We start from the raw sequence: 22,328 nt of genomic DNA, 5'->3' as shown, positions 1-22,328 counted from the left end.
GAGAGGAAGGGAAATGAAAAGAAAGTAAAGGAAGGCGAGGGAGCAGAAGAGAGGAGGGAAAGAACGTGCTCTCACTTTTACAACGTCACTGCTTTCACGGTTAATCAAGGGTCATATTCTTAAACATTTCGGCGCGCAAGCACACACATATGACCTGGCTTTCGTAGGAGTTATGGGTCTTTTCACGGATACAGTTTTATGATCCCGGTGACAGTATGACCGTTCTCCTGTACCGTGAACGTGAATAAACACTCATGAGAACCCGATTGATGTCCTTTTCGACCTTTGTAAATAGTGGATGTGAGAGGCGGAAGCATGTGAGCATACTGTCCCTCTCTACGTTCTTTGCTGGGCCGGCCAAGGTGTGGGAAAAGGCGAGCTCTTCATAATTCTACGCCAAGACCAGAACAAAGCATTGGCCTCACTCTTCGTCTTGATGATGGCAATAATGTTCTGATATGATAAAATAAAAAAAGAGAAAGAGGTAGAGGAAGAAGACAGAAAGGAAGCTAAGGTCGTTCCCCCATCACCCCCCCTCTCTCTTTTTTTTCTTTCTTTATTTTTACATCTCACATAGTGCAATTAAATACAAATATGTCGTACAGGGGGTCTCTCTCTCTCTCTCTCTCTCTCTCTCTCTCTCTCTCTCTCTCTTTTAATATTTCCTTCTTTCCATCTGGTTTCTTTTATTATTTTCCCGGCATTTACGTTTCTGAAAATTTCTCTCTCTCATTTTAATATTTTCTTCTATCTGCTTTTATTTTCGATTTTTTTTTCTTCACCGCACTTATTCTGCTGACATTCTCTCTCTCTCTCTCTCTCTCTCTCTCTCTCTCTCTCTCTCTCTCTCTCTCTCTCTCTCTCTCTCTCTCTCTCTCTCTCTCTCTCTCTCTCTCTCTCTCTCATTTTAATATTTCCTTCTTTCATTCTGCTTTTCTTCGATTATTTTCCCGTTATTTACTTTTCTGACATTCTCTGTTTCTCTCCCTCATCTTAATATATCCTTTTTTTTCTATCTTTTCAATCTATTTTTCTTTGATTATTTTCCCGTTATTTATTTTTCTGACATTCTCTGTTTCTCTCCCTCATCTTAATATATTCTTTTTTCTATCTTTTCAATCTATTTTTCTTTGATTATCTTCCCGTTATTTCTCTCTCTCTCTCTCTCTCTCTCTCTCTCTCTCTCTCTCTCTCTCTCTCTCTCTCTCTCTCTCTCTCTCTCTCTCTCTCTCTCTCTCTCTCTCTTATGTACACTCACTTTGGCCTCGTTTCCCTTTTCCTTCAGTTCATCAGCACCGGCAGGAGAAATCTGAAAAAAAGAAAAAGAATAAGTATGAGCAACACAGATATCTACAAATGTACGAAGTTAAGGGTCACAATCCGAGAAGTTTTTGGGTCTCATTACGACTGTTACTTTGCAAGACCACGGGGAAGAGTCGTAAGGAAGGTTTTCACGCTCTGTTTTCACGTTCATGACGCAGGAGTTTTGTAATATGTATCATTACTAAGGTCATGAAACCGTTCACACACACACACACACCCACACACACACACACAAATATCCATGACTTGACTTATACGAGAGCCTTTACTTAGTGTAGTTAGGCTATGATTTTTTTTTTTTGTGTGTGTGTGTGTTTACGCACCCAAGACCAATAATAATAATGATAGTTAACAATAGTTATTTAAGGTTTACCTATTAACCTACTGATAAGTCTGCGATTACTTGCCTTGTCAGTCTAAAACACACACACACACACACACAGGATATGCAATACGATATCTTCAAAACATCTGATTTTCATATGTTACCTATACTATTTTATGGGTCGCTGACACTTCGTTTTCTTTTTTTACTTCCTGCATCGTGAATCAAAACTTTCTCTGCCGAATATCTCGTGAGTGGCAGATTTCTGTGTACGCTCGTATTTCTCTGCCACGGTGTTGTGCTGGAATTCTTTTAAAGTTGAGAGATGAAGGAGGAGGCCGAGGAGATGGAGGAGGAGGAGGAGGAGGAGGAGGAGGAAAAAGAGGAAGAAGAAGAAGAAGAAACGAAGGAGAGAAGGAAAAGAAAAAAGAAAATGAAGAAGGATTGAAAGAAGAGAAAGGAATGTTGTTTTTCTTTCCTTTCTTTCTTTTTCTTTCTTTTTTTTTTTTTTGCTGGCCGAATCACCCTCTCCCTGTAACCACTTTTCCTTTGGTCTCTCCCTCCCTGCACACACACACACACACACACTGCCCAGGCGGAGACAAGCAACAGATAATTTAGGCAGTGTGTATAACCTGCTGCGGCGAGGCGGAAGAGCGACCGACCGTCAACTCTAAGAACTTGTCCTCAGGTCGCCTGCTCAAGGTCCCTTTGGCCTCGCCCAGTCGACGACCCGCCAGCATCCTGCATCCTGGACTCATCTAACGGGTCACTCACTCAAGAAGGTACGCAAACTTTTAGATAAGCTAGCAAAAAAAAAAAAAAAAAGAAAAAAAAGGGGGGGTTCCTGTATTCGGAGATGTAAGGAAGGCATACTTTTACATATTTTCAATTTGTATTATAGTCTAATTTGGAAGGATTGCAATTTGAGATTCTATTATGCGTGGTTTTAAAAATACAACTTCAAGGGTACATTTCAGGCAATGCACTCTTGGATCAGATGGTCGGGGGTCTGAGTCTCGGCCCGGGCATCCTTTGCCGGGAGAGAGGCATTCATTACTCTAATAAAACAGCGTTGCTCAACCTAGGTGGACGGTCCCCCTCAGAGCGAACGATATTTTATGATGAATTGATTTATAAGTTGAGATTTTAAGGAACGAGATAAGGGGTGACACCCTTTTCTATATCTACACCAGAGGAGGACGACATAAAAAAAAAAAGCATAGTACTGAAATAAAGCCCAGCAAGAAGACTTAAGACATTATTGTAAACATATCATCTTCTTTCCTTGATATCTACAAGTTTATGTAGCCTTTTCTTAAAGTTGGTCACTGTATTTACCGGCTGTGGGGTATTAACGGGAATGATGGCCGGAAGGTAGAGGGTGCCAGGAATGATAAGCATCAGGTAGGAGGGAGCCGGAGGAGGCCTACTGGAACAGTGACCGAAGGGAGAGTGTCGAGAGAAAGGCCAAAATATGAATGGACACTGCCGGAGGGAGGGAGAGAGGGAGGTTCATGTATGTGGTGGGGGGTCAGCGAAAACACCCGGACACACAGCGGTTAATGACTAGCTATAAAGACGCGCTGGTTCCAATAATGAGTTTGTTTATATGAATGGTCGAGAGAGAGTTTCGCTGATTATCGCTCCGTTCTGTGATGATCCCGGAATATGTCCTTCTTACATTAAAGCTTGCAAGGAAATGGGTTATTTTTTTTTCCAAAGTGCTCTCTCTGTTTAATACAATTGTTAAATATGTGCTGCCTGTATGCATTATCCCCACAAATCCGTGTCTTCCCGCACAGATACTTCTATGTACAATGCTTAAACCTGCTGAGGGATAGAGTTGGCAGCGGAGGCAACGGCACAACACCACCAGCTTTTTACACGGCTGCGAGGTGCGCCACAAGGAACGGAAGTAAGAACGAATATGTTAACGCATAAAACTCGAGAATTTTCAAAATATAAATATATAAAGTTAGTCCTGCTCAAACCAAACGAAAACAAAGAGAAAACTACGCATATTGACTTGCATAATACGTAAACAATATGAAAAAAAAATGCATTATATAAAGGTTTCAAGCTGTTTGCATGGCGGGAAAATAATGCGATGATTTTATCTCAGTCTACCGAAAACAACACAACTGAAACTTTCTCCGTGGTGGTGCTGGCCGCGGGTCAGGCGGTGAAAGTCTCCAGCTGGGGGCGTGGGAGAGTGGCGTGAGGGGCGCGGGGGGTGGGGGGTGAAGGTGCGTGGCGGACGGTTGGAGTTCCTCAGGATATTTAATATTTGGCATTGTGTGAATATCATGGGACTTAAAAACTTAAATATTTGAATGTAACATATACAATTATTTTATACTCACTCACTATAGATAAAGGGGTATTATAATCATCTTTTAAAAAGATGAAAGCATTCACAAGGATTGTAATACCAACATATTTTCTTTTCCGTGTCCCAAGGATTGCAGACCATTTCCTCTCCCTCGAATTTGCATAAAAAACAAATAAAAAGGGACAACGTGATGGATTAATGGAATCCCATCATTACGCCCGGCGACGGTCACGAACACCTGCGAAAGAGCAACAAGTAACGATATCACGTGGAGCAAAAGTTACGAAACAAACAGTGACCTCGATGGAATGCACACCTGTCTGCTGCATGCCTCCTGCTCGGTCTGGGAATGGCATCTTGTGAGAATGTTTCGTCGTCTTCGTGAGTCCAACCAAGCCCAACCAAACCGAGCCTCCATGTCCATCGCAAATTATACCGGGCAAAAAACTAAAACGATAGGCATTAGCGCGACCTTTTCTTTTATTTGATATTTTTTGTTAACGTTACTACTTTTTGTCGCGGAACGTGCACGGAGCTACGGCACACACACACACACACACACACACACACACACACACACAGATTACGAACAAGCCTTTTTTTCCTTTTTTTTAAGTTAATGTTCTTCTTCCCGTTCTCTCAGCGGGGGCGTGTAGCTTCGGGGCAAGAACACTCAGCCACACAGCGGGGAGGGTGACAGTCCACATCCCAAAAGAAGCAGAAGAACAGAGCCGTAATTTCTGGGGAGGTTGGGGGGACTATAGCCCCCCAATGTTTTCTATATCGGCGTCAAATGCCCTTAAAGTGCTAATCTAAAATTAAATAAATTCCCCCACCTCCGCATGCTTGCTTCGCTTGCCTTCCCTCCCCATTTCATGAACCTATGATGTCCTCTCGCCCCCTCCCCCCCAAAAAATCTGCAAAAATTGCTGGTCTGAAGAAGAAGAAGAAGAAGAAGAAGAAGAAGAAGAAGAAGAAGAAGAAGAAGAAGAAGAAGAAGAAGAAGAAGAAGAAGAAGAAGAAGAAGAAGAAAAATTAGTAGAAGAAGAAGGAAGAAGAAAGAAGAAGAAAAAGAAGAAGAAGAAGAAGAAGAAGAAGAAGTAGTAGAAGAAGAAGGAAGAAGAAAGAAGAAGAAGAAGAAAAAGAAGAAGAAGAAGAAGAAGAAGAAGAAGAAAGGTGGAAAATAATAATAATAAGAAAAAAAAAAACCGACGACGAGGACGAGAACGAAGAAGAAGAAGAAGAAGAAGAAGAAGAAGAAGAACAAGAAGAAGAACAAGAAGAAAAGGAAGAAGAGGAAGAAAAGTGATAATGTGCGGCTGGTTTAACGCAAGCACAAATTACAGTTTTAGCTTTCACTTTTTTTTCTTAGGAAGGTATCGCTTTGTTTTTACCATTTTCAATCTTAAGCAACAATTTAGCATTTCCGCGGCTACTTCCTGGCAAATTTTATATCAGCTTTTTATTCCACGCATTGAGAAGAGAGAGAAAATGTGTGGCGCTCCGGGAGGAAAATATAATAATCTAGTAAGAACGAACACTAACTATTTTAATGGGTTTCTCACCTGAGGAAGCTTGGAGGTCAAATAAATACTCTCACGTATGCCATCGTCAGCCTTGAGTCTCATGGTGAGGCTTCTTATTACCCAGAGCCTACAGGAGGACAGAGCTGAGCGTCAAAGGTATCGCGGAACCTTTTTTTATAGCAAAGGACACAGTTAAGGGCAAAAACAAAAGAAGCAAAAAGCCGGCTAAGGACTGCATTATATAACTTTATGCGGCTTCCGTGTTAAGAGAGAGAGAGAGAGAGAGAGAGAGAGAGAGAGAGAGAGAGAGAGAGAGAGAGAGAGAGAGAGAGAGAGAGAGAGAGGATATCGTAGGTCATTTGTTGTAAGATTGTGTGCAAAGGCTGCCACTTTTGTCCTTAACATTAGCCTAGCTTTATCCCGTAATTTCTGTCCTCACTGACTGAAAAAAAAAAACCCCGACATATTTAAGTGTCAAGAACATGCATGAAAGAAAGCAACGACATAACTTGAGAGATGAAAAAAAGAGATAGGTCAAAATGAATGATGCTGCTCCCCTCCTTCCATCGCCTTTATTATGCGAAAATAACAGAATTATGATGAAAGGTAAAAAGTAATGAGATAAAATTATGCTGAACCGCTCCTTCCATTGCCGCTGAACTAAGAGAAAAACACAAAGAAGCGCAAAGAAACCAAAACCGGAAGAGTAAGGAGTATGGAAAATCTGGCGGTATAAAAACTTGTCGAAATTAACGCTTTGCACAGGCTCTACGCTCTGTGCACGTCGCCTGTTTTGCTGCTTGGTGGTGGGGCGGTGGCGAGAATGTTGACACGTTTTCTCGCAGAAGATCTTGGCGTGTACCTGTGTGTGTGTGTGTGTGTGTGTGTGTGTGTGTGTGTCCGGCGATGTAGGGGACGGGAAAGAGCAGAGAAGGAGACGAAGAAGAATGCCGAGAAGGAGACGAAGAAGAATAAGATTATGACGAAGAGAAAATGAAGTAGAAGAAGAAGAAGAAGAAATAGAAGCAAAAGAAGAAGAAGAAGAAGACGAAGAAGATGAAGACGAAGAAGAAGAAGAAGAAGAAGAAGAAGAAGATAAGAAGGAGAGAAAGAAGATAAAGAAGAGGGAGAGAAAAAAGAAAAAGAAGAAGGAAAGAAGAAAAATAATAATAAGAAGAAGACGAGGAAGGAGAGGAAGAAGAACAACAACAAGAAGAAGAAGAAAAAGAAGAAGAAAAAGCATAGCGATGACGGCCGAGTGGTTTAACGGGAGCATAAATTCTACTTTAAGTTTTCTCTTTTTTTTTTCGTCAGAGAAAGGAATCGTTTTTTTTACGTTTCAATCATTAACTTTGCATTTCCTCGCCTAAATTATGCAACTTTTATAATATCAGGTTTTTATTCCTCGTATCGAGAAGAGAGAATTGAGTGGACCTTAGGAAAAAAAAACTTAATCCAGAAAGAACTAACATTTACTAAGATTGTACGTACGCAGAATTGAATTATCTGAACTCTGCAATAGAAACCGTCCGCGCGAATAAAAAAAAAGTGAGTAGAAAACAAGCAAACAAACTAAAGCATATAGATACGTAAGAAAAAACTCCTCCATCTTTGTCAGAAACCATCCACGCGAAGGAGGAAAAGATGGAGTCGAGTGCCGAAGTATAACGCAACCTTTTATTTATTTTTCTAACGTTCCGCGCCTCGTAACTGTAAGCACAAAATATCCTGACGTCTCGGAACTTACCTAATATTTTACTCTGGCACTGGAGGGTATAATCTTTTCCTCTCCTACCCATGGCTGCTGCACATACTCCCACGCCAGCTTAACTGATAGAACGACATAAATATATACAGACAGACAGACCAGTACTTTGTGTTCATGAGCGTTATCATTGTTCAGATAAATGAGTACGACGCTAGGTGTTAGAAGCGCGAAAATTTGAAAACGTTGGAGCTTATAGGGTTAACTGCACAGAACGACATAAATATATACAGACAGACAGACAGACGATACGACATACAGACAAACGACAAAGATTAAACCATCAGTATAGTCATGCTTACGAGGCATACAAATGGTTTTCCGTACTTTTTCTCATCTTGACACTTGACACACTGCCACAGAAATTGCATACACTGAACGATAACACGCCTTGCTTCTCATCTTTAAAACGGCCTCTTGCAGACTCCTTACGCTATTATGCTCTTATGTGTGTGAGTTATTTTGAGGAGTATTTCTCTCTCTCTCTCTCTCTCTCTCTCTCTCTCTCTCTCTCTCTCTCTCTCTCTCTCTCTCGCCCCCCCCCCCTGTTTGTGTGTGCGTGTAATAGTAATGTGATAGTAATACATTAAAAAAAAGGAATATAGTTAACCTTTTTTTTTTCTTTTTGTATCTTCGCCTCTTTTCGCACTCACTTTACTGTTCTGAAATGATAAGTAGACTAGTAGAGTGCATGCATAACTGTGCAGCGGCTAATCTCATGCCTCGCAGACCGCACCGTACTTGCATTTACCGCTGCTCATGGTCCAGTGGTCTGTAATTCCGTCTGTAGCGGTTCGGCAGCAGTGTGTGTGTCAGGGGGGCAGGGGTGGCGGGGAGGCGCGGGATGACTCGTGCCTCGCCCACACACCTGCACTCGCTCGCTCAGCCGGTAAATCACTATCAAGCTCAACAGACTTCGCATAACTCCTCCGCGCCGCGCCTCTCCCCTCACTTCCCATAGACCGTGATGATGAGAGGCGTGGACCGTAACCTGGTATTACGTCATCGAAACTAACTGGAATGGCTGCATATTACCGGGCGAGGCTTCAAGCAGTGTCTGAAATGGGTCACCAATCGTATTAATCCGTCATAGCGGGCTGGTGATCTTTCTGTTATATTGAGAAAGTGCTCTCTCTCTCTCTCTCTCTCTCTCTCTCTCTCTCTCTCTCTCTCTCTCTCTCTCTCTCTCTCTCTCCACCCCTATTACCATGAACATGTTTTTTCTTCTATTTACTTCGTTGTACGGTATAATATTTTCTTTCCTTGGAGATGAATAACTGAAGAAGTGACATTCTCAAATCCTTTTTTCATATGGCAAACCTCATTATGATGCCTCCGGACACAAATATATTCTAAGGATGCTGATTATATATATATAAAAAAAAAGGAAAATGAGAGGGCCGAAAAAGGTTAATATTAAGCAACCCAAAGGAAAAAATTAAGACGGACATCAGTACTTAGAATCCAGTTTCGAAGCCGAGGTCGAAGTAGTGGAGGTGTACAAGGCAGAATTTTACGAGCCAAGGTTTGTGTTGCGTGCCTGTCGGACGTTATCAGACGGCGGAGAAAAAGAGATGGATGCCGTTTGGCCGTGCACCGTCGCCTCACACACGGAACGCAGCACGCACCAGACGGCGAGACTTGTGCTTGCAGTGACCCAGGCTTCTTGGGGCTATGCTTTGCTTCTTCCCAAGTTTTATAATACCATTCTTCTACTATAGACTATTTGTAGAAGCTTTCTCTTTTATTTCGTTGTAAAGAAAAAGAAGCTTCGTTGTCATAATAATTCATTGAAAAACAAATCATAAGGAATAAAGGAATAGCCTAATCATCATAAATTATGTCGTCTTTAATCAGGTTGGGATTTATATTTGTATATATTAAAATACCGAGGGTGCTTGCCTCTCATAGCTAAGATAAAAAGAACATCGCAGTGTCTCGCAACTTGTATTACCCTCCAGTACCCCCACCCCTCGCCCTTATATGTCCCTTATGAGCCCCAACAATGACAAAGACCAGCAGATCACCTTTCCCCCTCCCCCCTGTCAAGAGCACCAGCAGGTAGGGGAAGCAGGTCCCCGCACCCAGAGCATCCACACCCCACAAGCAATCCGTCAGGCCGTCAAACACAACTGCTTTTCCGTCAACTTTAATTATTGTCGGGGGAGTGCGCTGTAGCGGGTGGTGGCAGCTGGCCGGCGTCTTACTGTGTAGAAAGTGTATCATGCTGCGCTGCTGCTGGTTGTGGAGGGGAGGGGGCCGGCGGGGGGCGAGTGGCTGGCAGGTGCAGGTGCTGTGTTTGGCTTCACGCCCGCTAGTCGCGCCGCCTCACGCTTGCCCCGCTGCCGCTCCGAGCCGCTACGCAAACTCACACCTACTTAGCGACGCGCGCACACGTTTCCCTTTCTATCACGAGGCTGGGTGAATGGGGTGTGTATGGCCGTGCCTGATCCGATGGTTGGGTACGGTAATGTGGGTTTCAGCCGCTCCTGTACTCTTACTGATGTACCTGTTAGCTTTCATCTTGCAAACAGTGCACCAGTGACTTGTTTAACTTAGTACAATGATCGAAAGGCTTCACACACACACACACACACACACACACACACACACACACACACGTCCGGCATCACGACCTGACCTGCTTGGCCAGTTTCACTGATTCTTGTATTATTGTCTCCATCTGAGGGCTGGACCAAGGCCGCGGCTGGACGGGTCAGGAGGACGAGAAGGGAAGGAAGGGGAAGGGGAGGGGAGGGGAGGGGAACGGAGGGAAGGGAATGGAAGTGCAGTGAAGGCAAGGGAACAAAAGGCCAGGGAGGGGAAGGAAAAAAAAAGTAAGAAGGGAGAGTAAAAGAACTGAGAAAAGGTTTGGTGACAAAAGAGAATGGAGAATAAATGTTAGGCGGATAAGGAAAGTTTCGGTTAGGTAAAGGAAGGCAGAGGAAGGGAAAGGAAGTGAAGGAGCACATGCAAGCACACGCACACACAAACAGGGGTGGGGGTGGGGAGAGAGAGAGAGAGAGAGAGAGAGAGAGAGAGAGAGAGAGAGAGAGAGAGAGAGAGAGAGAGAGAGAGAGAGAGAGAGAGAGAGAGAGAGAGAGAGAGAGAGAGAGAGAGAGAGAGAGAGAGAGAGAGAGAGAGAGAGAGAGAGAGAGAGAGAGAGAGAGAGAGAGAGAGAGAGAGAGAGAGAGAGAGAGAAATACTCCTCCAATAACTCATATACATCAGAACATAAGAGCGTAAGGAGTCTGCAAGAGGCCGGTTGGTCTATACAAGGCAGCTCCTGTATGTCTAACCCCACCTTACCTGACTATCCATGTTAGATCGTTAGGCGGTTTGTTAGTTAGATATTAGGTAGTCAAACAGCTATATTTCCGTTGGTTAGGTAGGAAGTTAAATAGGTAGTTTAATAGTTAGTTAAAGTTAGAGTTCTAGTTAGTTAGTTAATTAATTTTACTATATTTTGTATTTATTTATTCATTTATTTATATATATACTTTTTATTTGTTTTATTTATTGATTTTTTTATCCTATTTCATTTTCTATTGGTGCTTTTCTTTTTCTTTTCTTTCTTTTTCTTTCCTATTTTTTTCTCTTGTTTTTTTTTCTTTATTTCCTTTGTGTTTTCTTGCTAATGGTTTTCTTTTTTATGTTCTTTTCTTGGTGTTCTTTTTTTCATATCATCCTTTAGCTGATGTTCTTTGTTCAGAGTGAGCCGCTTTCCTCCCAGAAGAGACCCACCCATAGCATAATTTTGGTAATGTTGGTCAGGGCCGAAAGGTGGATGATGTTTGTTATATTTTTCTTTTCTTGATGTGTTTTTCTTGTTCTTTTTATTGCTGTTGTTTACCTTTATTGATGCTTTTTCTGTTTGTTTTATTACTCTTTTTTTTTAACGTCTTTTGGTGTTCTTTTTTCCTTTCATCCTTTTGTTGATGTTCGTTGGTCTGGATGAGCCTCTTTCCTCCCAGACGAGACTCGCCCATAGTTTTGATGATGTTAGTTGGGGCCGAAAGGTGAATGATGTTTCTTTGTATTTTACTACTCTTGATGTTGTTCTTTTATTGCTGTTACTTTTCTTTTTCGATGTTTTTTCTGTTTTGTTCTATATCATCCCTTTTGATGTTTTTTGGTCTGGATGAGCCTTTTTACCTCCAGAAAACTCACCCATGGTTTTGGCGATGTTAGGGCCTGAAGGTGGATGACCTGTGTTCTTTTTTATTTTCTTGATGTTTCATTATTATATTTTCCTTTTTCTGATGTTCTTTTTTATTTTACTTTTCTTTGGTGTCCCCATCACGTGAACTGTCTACGACATCTAACGAGCATCACTTTCCCGGGTTTATTATTTGGAGTTTGCTCTCCTAGGCAGATTGCCTAGCACGGCTAACGAGCCCCACCTGCCCGGGTTTATTGTTCGGATCTTGCTCTCCTAGGTGAATTGCCTACCATGGTTAATTTAATGAGCCCCACCTGCCCGGGTTTATTGTTCGGATCTTGCTCTCCTAGGTGAATTGCCTATCATGGTTAATTTAATGAGCCCCACCTGCCCGGATTAATAGTTCAGAGTTGTCCCTCTTCTAGGCAGATTGCCTACCACGGCTAACGATCCCCACCTGCCCGGGTTTGTTATTCGGAGTTGACCCTCTCCTAGGAAGATTATCTACCACGGCTAACGAGCTCCACCTGCCCGGGTTTATTGTTCGGAGTTTGCTCTTCTAGGTGCATTGCCTACCACGGCTAACGAGCTCCACCTGCCCGGGTTTATTGTTCGGAGTTTGCTCTTCTAGGTGCATTGCCTACCACGGCTAACGAGCTCCACCTGCCCGGGTTTATTGTTCGGAGTTTGCTGTTCTAGGTGAATTGCCAACCACGGTTAACGATCTCCACCTGCCTCGGCTTGTTGTTCAGAGTTGTCCCTCTCCTGGGCAGATTCCCTACCACGGCTAACGAGCCCCACCTGCCAGGGTTTGTAATCAGAGTTTGCTCTCCTATGCAGACCGCCAACCACGGCTTAGGAGCCCCACCTGCCAGGGTTTGTTGTTCGGAATTTGCTATCCTAGGTGAATTGCCAACCATGATTAACGAGCCTCACCTGCCCGGGTTTGTAATCAGAGTTTGCTATCCTAGGCAGATTGCCTACCAAGGTTAAGGAACTCCACCTGCCAGGCTTTTTAGACAGAAGATCTCAGGCACCTCCGTCGGGGCCCCGGAGGACGCCGAGCCGCCATGCTGGGAGCCCTCCAGTCCTGCCATGCCATGCCATGACCGATGGGCCTTGGGGACGCGTACAAGCATCCAAAGGAGTCCTCGCGAAGTTTTTCGGCGCAGCATCCGTTTTCCTTTTCATTCTTACTTCCAATTTTTCTTTTCATTGTATTTTCCTTCTCTGATCGATTGATTGATTTTACTTAGTAAAAATTATTTCACCAATTAACATCTTTAAGGTACATTTCATTCACACACCTTCTGAAAGAAGTACGGCATCACATCATTATGGAAGGACACACACACACACACACACACACACACACACACACACACACACACACACACACACACACACACACACACACACACACACACACACACACACACACACACACACACACACACACACACACACACACACACACACACACACACACACACACACACACACACACACACACACACACACACACACACACACACACACACACACACACACACACACACACACACACACACACACACACACACACACACACACACACACACACACACACACACACACACACTCTGAGGCAGTGGGTGTGGGTGTCCTTGGACCATGCCACCCTCCTAACCCACACCCATCCTCCATTCTTTCAAGTTTTTGCTCTAAAGGATAAAGGAGAAGACGGGAAAGGAGGAGGGGTGAGGAGGAGTGTTGAGGGGACGAGAGGCGTGGCACGTTGGGTACTTTCAAGGTCTCGGTACTGTAGAAGAACGGAAGGACGCAGACAGGATGCTGGAGAGAAGAAAGTAGGGTAGAACTGATATAAAAAGGGGTGGAGCTGGAGAGAAGAATAAAGGAAGAGAAATAAATACGAAATATACTCCTATAAAAAATGTATATATAAGGATTTAATAAAGAGGGAGAAAGGAGGAGAGAAGAGGAAGGTAGGGGACACAGGGAAGGATGAGGGAATGGGAGAAGAGAGAGGAAAGAAGAAATGAATGTAGGAGGAAAAGAGAAGGAACACGGAGGAGAGGGACGTCAGAAACAGGAGAATAAAGGAGCTGAAGGAAGGGAGGAAGGAAGGAAGGACGGACAAGGGGTACGAAGGGGACGTTCTGAGAAGCTCGTAAAATGCAGGGCCCAAATTACGTCGCAGTTAAGATGAGCAGAGAGGGAGCAAAGGGCGAGCAGGGAGGCAGAGAAGTGAATTAGTGAAAAAGTAGGGATAGAGGAGTAAGGAGGAGAAAAGGGGATATTACACTGGGCATATTTTCCGTGGATCTTCAGTCAAACCACGATTTCCGCTAGCGTGGTTCTCATTTGTTTCTTGTTGTTGCTGCTGCTGATGGTGGTGAGTAATATCGTCGTACTTTGGTGAAATCTACCGTAGCTTTGGAAGATCATGGACACGTCAGAAAACCATGGAAATATGAGAACCACGCCAGCGGAAATCGTGGTTTGACTGAAGATCCACGGAAAATTTGCCCAGTGTGATAGCCCCTTAAGTAGTAGTGAAGGATAAAGGGATAGAGGAAAAAAAAGTTAATCATGAAGACTTAGGAAAAAAAGAGCAGGGAGGAAGAGTGAAGAGGCAGGAAGGAATGGAGGACAAAAAAATAAATAAAAAATAAGCAGAAGTGAAGAAGAAAGAAAGAATGAAGGAAAGAAGGATATTATAAAGAAGTAAGGGAAGAGGATGAGGGATAAATGACCCCCCCCCAAAAAAAAAAATTAGTATGAAAAGCAGGAAGGAATGGAGGAAAGGATATCATGAAAAGCAGGGAAAGAGAGGAGCAGGGAGCAGCAAGACGATTAAGCAGCGAAGAAGCAGAAAGAACTATACATCATGAAGAAGAGACAAAGACGGAGCAGGGAGGAGGAGGAGAAGGAGTGAGGCAAATAGTCAAGAGGCAAGGGATGGAGGACCAAGGAGGAATAAGCCGTGGAGTCAAGTAGAGAGCATAAACAGGGAGGGATTCGGCTGGGGTGATCTTGGGGTGAAGGGTGAAGGAGGGGGCCATGGAAAGGGAGTGTCCCGGGGCAAGTTGGTGGAGGAGGACCAAGGAGGATTAAATCAAGGAGGAGTAAATCCGTGACGCCAAGTGGAGAAAATAAGCAGGGAGGGGTTCGGGTGGGGTGAAGGGTGAAAGAGGGGTCATGGAAAAAGGGTGTCCGGGAGTAAGTTGTCTCCCCTCATATACCGTCTAGGTCGCAGGGGTGAAGGTTTGCGGTGACTCGACAGGAGGGACCTAAAGGGCAGACGTGAGGGACAAAGGGAGGGAAGCTTGGCCTGGTGCGCGCTGCTGTGGTGTCCAAGCTCACGTCTGCGGAGTTTTGGGAGTCGTGTGTTTGTGGGTATGGCTCGGCACAGTTATTATCACTATCCGTGTGTCTTGTGGTGCTGCCCTTTTCGCAAGGGTAATTTGAAGAGGACGAGAATTCACAGTTGGAAATTCTCTGGTAACAACTCATTCTCTATATCCACTACACAGAAAATAGAGAGGAGTTTTTTTTTAATAGACCTACATGTTTTATTTAAATTTAAACACGTGTCCATTTCATAAAAGTAATTTGAAGAGGACGAGAATTCACAGTTGGAAATTCTCTGGTAACGACTCATTCTCTATATCCACTACACAGAAAATAAAGAGGAGGTATTTTTTTAATAGACCTACATGTTTTTCTTTAAATTTAAACATGTGTCCGTTTCATAAAAGTAATTTGAAGAGGACGAGAATTCACAGTTGGAAATTCTCTGGTAACGACTCATTCTCTATATCCACTACACAGAAAATATAGAGGAGTTTTTTTTTTAATAGACCTGCATGTTTTTCTTTAAATTTAACTACGTGTCCGTTTCATAAAAGTAATTTGAAGAGGACGAGAATTCACAGTTGGAAATTCTCTGGTAACAACTCATTCTCTATATCCACTACACAGAAAATATAGAGGAGTTTTTTTTTAATAGACCTGCATGTCTTTCTTTAAACACGTGTCCGTTTCATAAAAGTAACTGAAAGAAGACGAAAAATTTACTGTTGGAAATTCTCTCGCAACGACTCATTCTCTATATCCATCATGCAAGAAATAGGCATGAGGTAATTTTCCTTATATGCGTACATGTCTTTTTCTGTCCTTTTCAATACATGTCTCAAAAATCAAAAAGAAAAAAGGAAGAAAGTGGAAATTCCTCTCGTAACAACAACGCATTCTCAGTATCCATCAGAAAAGAAAAAGGTAAGAATTTCTTTTTTAGGAAGAAAGTTTACAGCAGGAAATTCTCTCGCAACGACTCATTCTCTATATCCATCATGCAAGAAGTAGGGATGAGGTAATTTTCCTTATATGCGTACATGTCTTTTTCTGTCCTTTTCAATACATGTCCGTTTCATAAAAAAAGTAACAGAGGAAGAAAGTTTACAGCAGGAAATTCTCTCGTAACAACGCATTCTCAGTATCCATCATGCAAGAAATAGGGATGAGGTAATTTTCCTTATATACGTACATGTCTTTTTCTGTCCTTTTCAATACATGTCCGTTTCATAAAAGTAACAGAGGAAGAAAGTTTACAGCAGGAAATTCTCTCGCAACAACGCATTCTCACTATCCATCATGCAAGAAATAGGGATGAGGTAATTTTCCTTATATACGTACATGTCTATTCTTAGGCGATGAACGGGAGAAGAAAGCTACTGCAAAACATCAGTGTACAGAGGAGGAGGAGGAGGAGGAGGAGGATTGTTTAACTGATCTAAGTCGCACAACGAGGAAGCACGTACATAATGCCTAACAATCACTAACCCAAGCAGCCATTCATTCAGTCATTCATTCAGTCAGTCACTTATTCCCAAGCAATCTAACCTTCGTGAACTTACATTGAAGGCACAACGAAGCGTAACGGAGTGTATCTACATGTAGAGTGCGAGTATAACGGGAGGCAACGCAGAGGACGGACGAACGAACGGACGGTGGACGGACGGACGGACGGGAAGCACGCAAGGTTACTTTTTTTGTTTTGTTTTTACAGTCAAGGAGCACGGGGATGGCGGGAGGGACGGACGGGACAGGTGGTGTTAACAGGTGAAGCGCTGCCACACTGGTCATCATATAAGGTATAGGGGACGCCACCACGCACCGAGCAGAGACCAGGTGTGTGTGTGTGTGTGTGTGTGTGTGTGTGTGTGTGTGTGTGTGTGTTCTTTTTTTTTTACAGCAAAGGAAGCAGCTCAAGGGCAAAAATAAATGAGAAAAAAGCTCGCTAGTCACTGCCCCAATAAAAGAGTGTGTAGATGAGTGGCCAAAAGAGAGGTCTACTACTACTACTACTACTACTACTACAACTACTACCATTGCTTCAACTCCTCCTCCTTCTACTCCTCGTCCTACTCCTCCTCCTCATCATCACCATATTACTGCTGCTATCATAACGCCACAAGAAGGAGGAGGAGGTTGAGGCCAGCAAGCAAGCAGGCAGGCAAGCAGGCAGTCAAGCAAGCAGGCAGGAAAGCAAGCAGGCAGGAAAGTGGGTGGGTGAGCGAGGAACGGTGGACAGGCCTCGCTGCTTCACGTGATGGACTTTCTCTTTCCACAACGAGGAGGGAATGACACTGCGATGCTGGGTGCTATGCTGTGTGTGTGTGTGTGTGTGTGTGTGTGTGTGTGTATTTCATTAGCGTACTGCCACCCCGCAATATCTGTATACATAGTTTGTCCACCTCAACGTACCTTTGGCAAGTCTTTTAATACAAAACCCTGTAATCTAGTATAAATGTTGAAGGGGAAACTGATATAATGAAAGGGGCGGGTAGGAGACTTGATTAACTTTTGGGAGGGCGAGTTTTTTTTTTTTTACAGCAAAGGAGACAGCTCATGGGCACAAAAAAAAGGAAACAATAATAATAAAAAAAAGCCCAGTGATACCAGTGATATGTGGTCACGTCACGAGATATCTTAAGATCAGCATTCACTGTCTTGTGGAGGTCTCTATTTTGTGTGAAGGGTCAGAGCTATAGCCTATGTGGCCCTTCTCTTAAATAAAACTTTCACTAATGGTTATGCACCGAAATACCAACGCGAAAAATACAGATAGGTGTCAGTCAAAACAACAATTATCAACGGTTATATGGCCAGACCTCATCTAGTCCATCTTTTCCAGGTGTATGTGAAGGTGCTCCAGCTGAGGTAATGAGTTGAGATAGCCGCAGGTAGGTATAACAACAACAACAACAACAACAACAACAAAAAACAATTGCATCATCATCATCAACAACAACAACAACATCAACAACAACAACAACTACATCAGCTGTCAAGGCCGTAGGTTAAGTGGTGAACTTTTACGAGTTTGTTGTTGTTCCATAAACGGAGCCACCACAGTCATGACCTTCCTTTTCACTACAATTACTCCAGTCACTCACTCACTCAGTCAATTATGTGGTCAGTCTGCCAGTCTTCAGTCAGTTAGTTAGTCATTTTGTCAAACCTCAAGTCATTCATTTATTTAGTCAGTCTGTCAGCAGGTTATTTATTCAATATTTATTCATTCGTTCAGTCAGTCATTTATTCATTCACTTATTCATTCATTCAGTCAGTCAGTTAATTAACCAGTCACATATTCATTCAGTTATTCATTTAATCTGCCAATAAGCCAGTCATTCAATAATTCATCCATTCAGTTGATTAGTTATTCAGCAAGTCATTTAGTCAATTGGTCAGTCAGCAAGTCATCCACCCATTCATTCATTTTGTCAATAACTCAGATAGTTAGTCAGTCTGTGAGCTATTCGATAAGTCAGTCAGTTATTCAGTTATTCAGTCAGGCAGTCTTTGCACCTCTCCAATGCAATCCATGTTGACAATCGTAGTTCATGTTGCTTCCTTTATGAATAACAGACAAAAAGTAATGAAAAATTGATACGGTTTACGCTTGCGAGAATAATATGAAATTGCTAATAACGGAAAATTTACGGGTAAGGAAATTTCCCTCACCTGCTCTACACAAACACGAAACTCAACACAAATATATACATGTTTAATTAACGCTGCACCACGACAAGACTTCTGTAGAATCATCTCAGGGCGTGTGTTACCGCTTCAGCTTTCAACGCTCGGTGATTCGACGAAGATTGTGAAATGAGACGCCAGCCAATTGTTGCTTCCTTGTCTTGCCACCGACTAGAGAAGAAAAATAGAAGAGAAAGAAAAACCTGGAGGATATTCATTCAGTCAGAGAGAAAATTAATGGTGCAGAGAAATCGTTTTCACAATGTCTTGTTCACGGGCTGTTGCTGTGTTTATGGTTCTGAGAGTTCATAGTTTCTTCTCTACTTTTCGTGTTGTTTTCTCTTTTCACCTTCGTTTTCTTTATACGACCACTCTTTATACGTGCGGGGAATACCGTCGACACCATCCAGGAAAATGAAAAATGGATTCGTACAGCACACCGCTCACTGAGCCGCTCTCGTAAACGGCCGGAGCAGCTGTACAAGACGAATGGGCGATTCTTTTGACTGTCACCTGAGCGGGCAGTGGGAGGCGATGGGTTGGTTCAGCCAGGGGGAAAACTGTGTGAACTATCGTTGTGTTTCTCACACGAGAGGTATGGGTGCCTTCATATGATTTACTGCCGCGTCCTTTCTACATTACGCTTCTTTCAAACGGAGCTGCTCAAACACTGGAGCACATTAGGTTCACGTTATCATCTCTCTATCACTACTATCGTCACTTTCAATCAACGCAGAGTACGACTAAGAGTGATTGTGGTGTTGCGGTTCGACCAGTCCCTCAGCCATGAAACTAGGGGGCCCCTTGGTAAAACGTTACACCTAAGGGTCATAAAGCTGTATATCAAAACAAGACTTTGCAACGTCTCATGAAGAACTGAAAACATTTTCATATGTGCCTGGCAATAATATTTAAAAATGATTTATTCTGAGAATTTTGGTACCTGGGATAACATTTTTGTGTCACCAGCCTCCTCCTACCCCTCCCTTGATGGCGACATTGAAGGAACACCTTTGAAAAACACGGGGGTCACCGCCCCCTAGTGCTCTCTCGTGATGACGCACCTGATCAATTAAATAAGGAAATTCTACTCACCAACAGTAATATCAAACGTGGTGCTTCAAAGTACACAGATTCTGACTTGCATGTATCGGATAACGTTGTGTTGATGTATGTTGGCCATGCATGTAACAATTCACGTTTACTTGTGGCTCAGAATTATTGGCTCTTAACAATCGAAAAGGGTTTGAATTCAAGTTTCCTGCTCTGAAGAAGAGGAGCATATATCATGCGACTGAGGCCCCTTCTGACAGCGAGGCACCAAACCGTAACTTACTTATCTTTTGCCTAAATCCGGCACTGAGTTCTTTAGGTTACATAGGGCACGCCTGGACTGACTGGCGGTGGAGAGCCTATAGGAATGGGGCAAGGCCTCCTTGTCAGGGAACGGATGGTTGTGAGTGGTGAGCTGAGGGCGTTGTGTTAAGGGGGCGTTGCATGTACAGCAGAGGACGTGCGAAGATGGAAAGGGAAAAGGGAGAAGGGAAGGATGGGAGCTAACGGATGGGAAGCGAGGAATGGGAAGCAAGGAACAGAAAGGAGGGCAAAATTAATGCAGGAAGCCAAAAATATATTAACCAAACTAACGGACAACATAAGCACTAGAACAAAGAAAGGAAAAGAGAGAAAAGCAAAACATCACATCATTCAAATTACACACTAAACTAATAAGGAAACAAACTACACACTCAACGTCCGAAACATTCACCTCGTCATCGGTCATCACGTTTCATGGAGACAATGTTATAATGCGCACCGCTATCTTGATCAAACTTATTGCCCACGGATGACTGCTTGCCCTGACCGCACGTTCCTGTTTACAGCAAGCACGGGCGGTAGAGGCGGGGGGGGGGGGGGGACTGGTAGAGCTGCGGGGCATAGGTGGGCAAGGCTGGCCAGAGAATTACAATAAGTGGGTGACCTAAGAAAAATAACTAGGGGCGAGTAATTACGGTGAAGTGACACACCTTTGTTATGACTCTCTCTCTCTCTCTCTCTCTGCCTACTTACCTACCTACTTACACCTATCTATCTACCGACCGACCGACCGACCTAACCTAACCTAACCTAACCAATTAACTAAGATGCAAGGAACCACTCTTTATTTTTTAGACAAAGTTAAATCACTGTTATATCATCCGCCATAACAAAAACTTAAGATCATTGTCAATCATAATCACAGCTGCCATTTTCTTATCGCTGTAATTTCACTGCATTCATGAGTTTCGTAATTATTGAGATCAGAGGAGACGAGATGCTTAATTTGAAGGTGTAAAAAGATAACTAAAAACGAGTGCATTCTGTTGTCTCTCCGTGATGAACGCTTATTACAGCCACGGAGGCGCGCGCACTTCATAATGAGTGGAGCCAATCTAAGGGGCTTGTTATGTCATGTACGAACGAACACCAAAGAGAAAGAAAACAGAAACAAAAAGATTTCCAGCACATCAAACCCGAAATGGATATATGAAAAATGACATAGCACCTTGACTTCTTAGATGGAAGGGATCTTATAGGTCCCATCAAATCATTTACCTTTGTTCAGATTCAGAGATAAAGTGTTTTAGGAAAGGACCCTTATTACATATTTCAATTCCTTCCGTAGCCGCTATTTCACATGTTAGTAGCTTCAATATGTGACCCTTGCATATATATTTATCTTAATATCCTTTCGTAGTAGCTATATCCCATGTTGGTGATTTCAATACGAGAGCCTTGCATACACACATATATATATATATATATATATATATATATATATATATATATATATATATATATATATATATATATATATATATATATATATATATATATATATATATATATATATATATATATATATATTTTTTTCATTTCCCGTCTGGCTCCTCAGGACAGGGCGGCCGGTGGACTAAAAGCACTAAGAACAATCAGCATGACCTACATCCCCTAATTACACCGCCCAGACGCAAACCACGCCCTCGACCACCACCACTATCTCCCTTTCTCGCGGCGTTCCCTGCGTTCACTGTTAGGTTTACGCAACACCCGGGACTCAGGAGGGCGGGCGTGGGTCAGGTGCCCGCCACGCCCGGCCCGCCCCTCCACGGGAGGTCACGCTTCGGGAACAGGTAAGGAAGGTCAAAGGGAAGCATCAATGACCCAAAGTGTATGTAGTGAATGCGTCGCGTGCAGTTCTGGGGACAGGTGTGTGTGTGTGTGTGTGTGTGTGTGTGTGTGTGTGTGTGTGTGTGTGTGTGTGTGTGTGTGTGTGTGTGTGTGTGTGTGTGTGTGTGTGTGTGTGTGTGTGTGTGTGTGTGTGTGTGTGTGTGTGTGTATGTATGTGTGTGTGTGTGTGTGTGTGTGTGTGTGTGTGTGTGTGTGTGTGTGTGTGTGTGTGTGTGTGTGTGTGTGTGTGTGTGTGTGTGTGTGTGTGTGTGTGTGTGGTGTGTGTGTGTGTGTGTGTGTGTGTGTGTGTGTGTGTGTGTGTGTGTGTGTGTGTGTGTGTGTGTGTGTGTGTGTGTGTGTGTGTGTGTGTGTGTGTGTGTGTGTGTGTGTGTGTGTGTGTGTGTGTGTGTGTGTGTGGTGCCCGCACGCCGCCACAACTTGGGATTTTCCAGTCACCGCAGAGTGGCCTAAGACTACCCACATGCTGTCCTAAAGACTACCTTTCAACTTGCATTCTAAATTCTCTCTCTAAAAGAGAGGGCTAAAGATGAGCTCCGGGGGAGCCAGGATGAGCCAAGCAAGATGGCGCCGCTAAAATCATTTGCTTGCTCTACATAGGGCTATGGCCGACTATC

General features: G+C 43.3%; 1 protein-coding gene across 1 annotated transcript in view; it reads right to left on the bottom strand.

The window, feature by feature from the left end:
• The window catches only part of LOC127005057 (protein artichoke-like), a 106,518-nt gene that overhangs the window by 23,547 nt on the left and 60,643 nt on the right, over positions 1-22,328 (bottom strand). Inside the window, exon 2 of the mRNA XM_050873522.1 lies at positions 1,259-1,309. The gene's annotated coding sequence lies outside the window, so the exon portion shown is untranslated. The remainder of the gene's footprint in view (positions 1-1,258; positions 1,310-22,328) is intronic.

Source organism: Eriocheir sinensis, chromosome 3 (assembly GCF_024679095.1).
Source record: "Eriocheir sinensis breed Jianghai 21 chromosome 3, ASM2467909v1, whole genome shotgun sequence".
Lineage (NCBI taxonomy): Eukaryota > Metazoa > Arthropoda > Malacostraca > Decapoda > Varunidae > Eriocheir > Eriocheir sinensis.
This window is presented reverse-complemented; position numbering and strand designations above follow the sequence as displayed.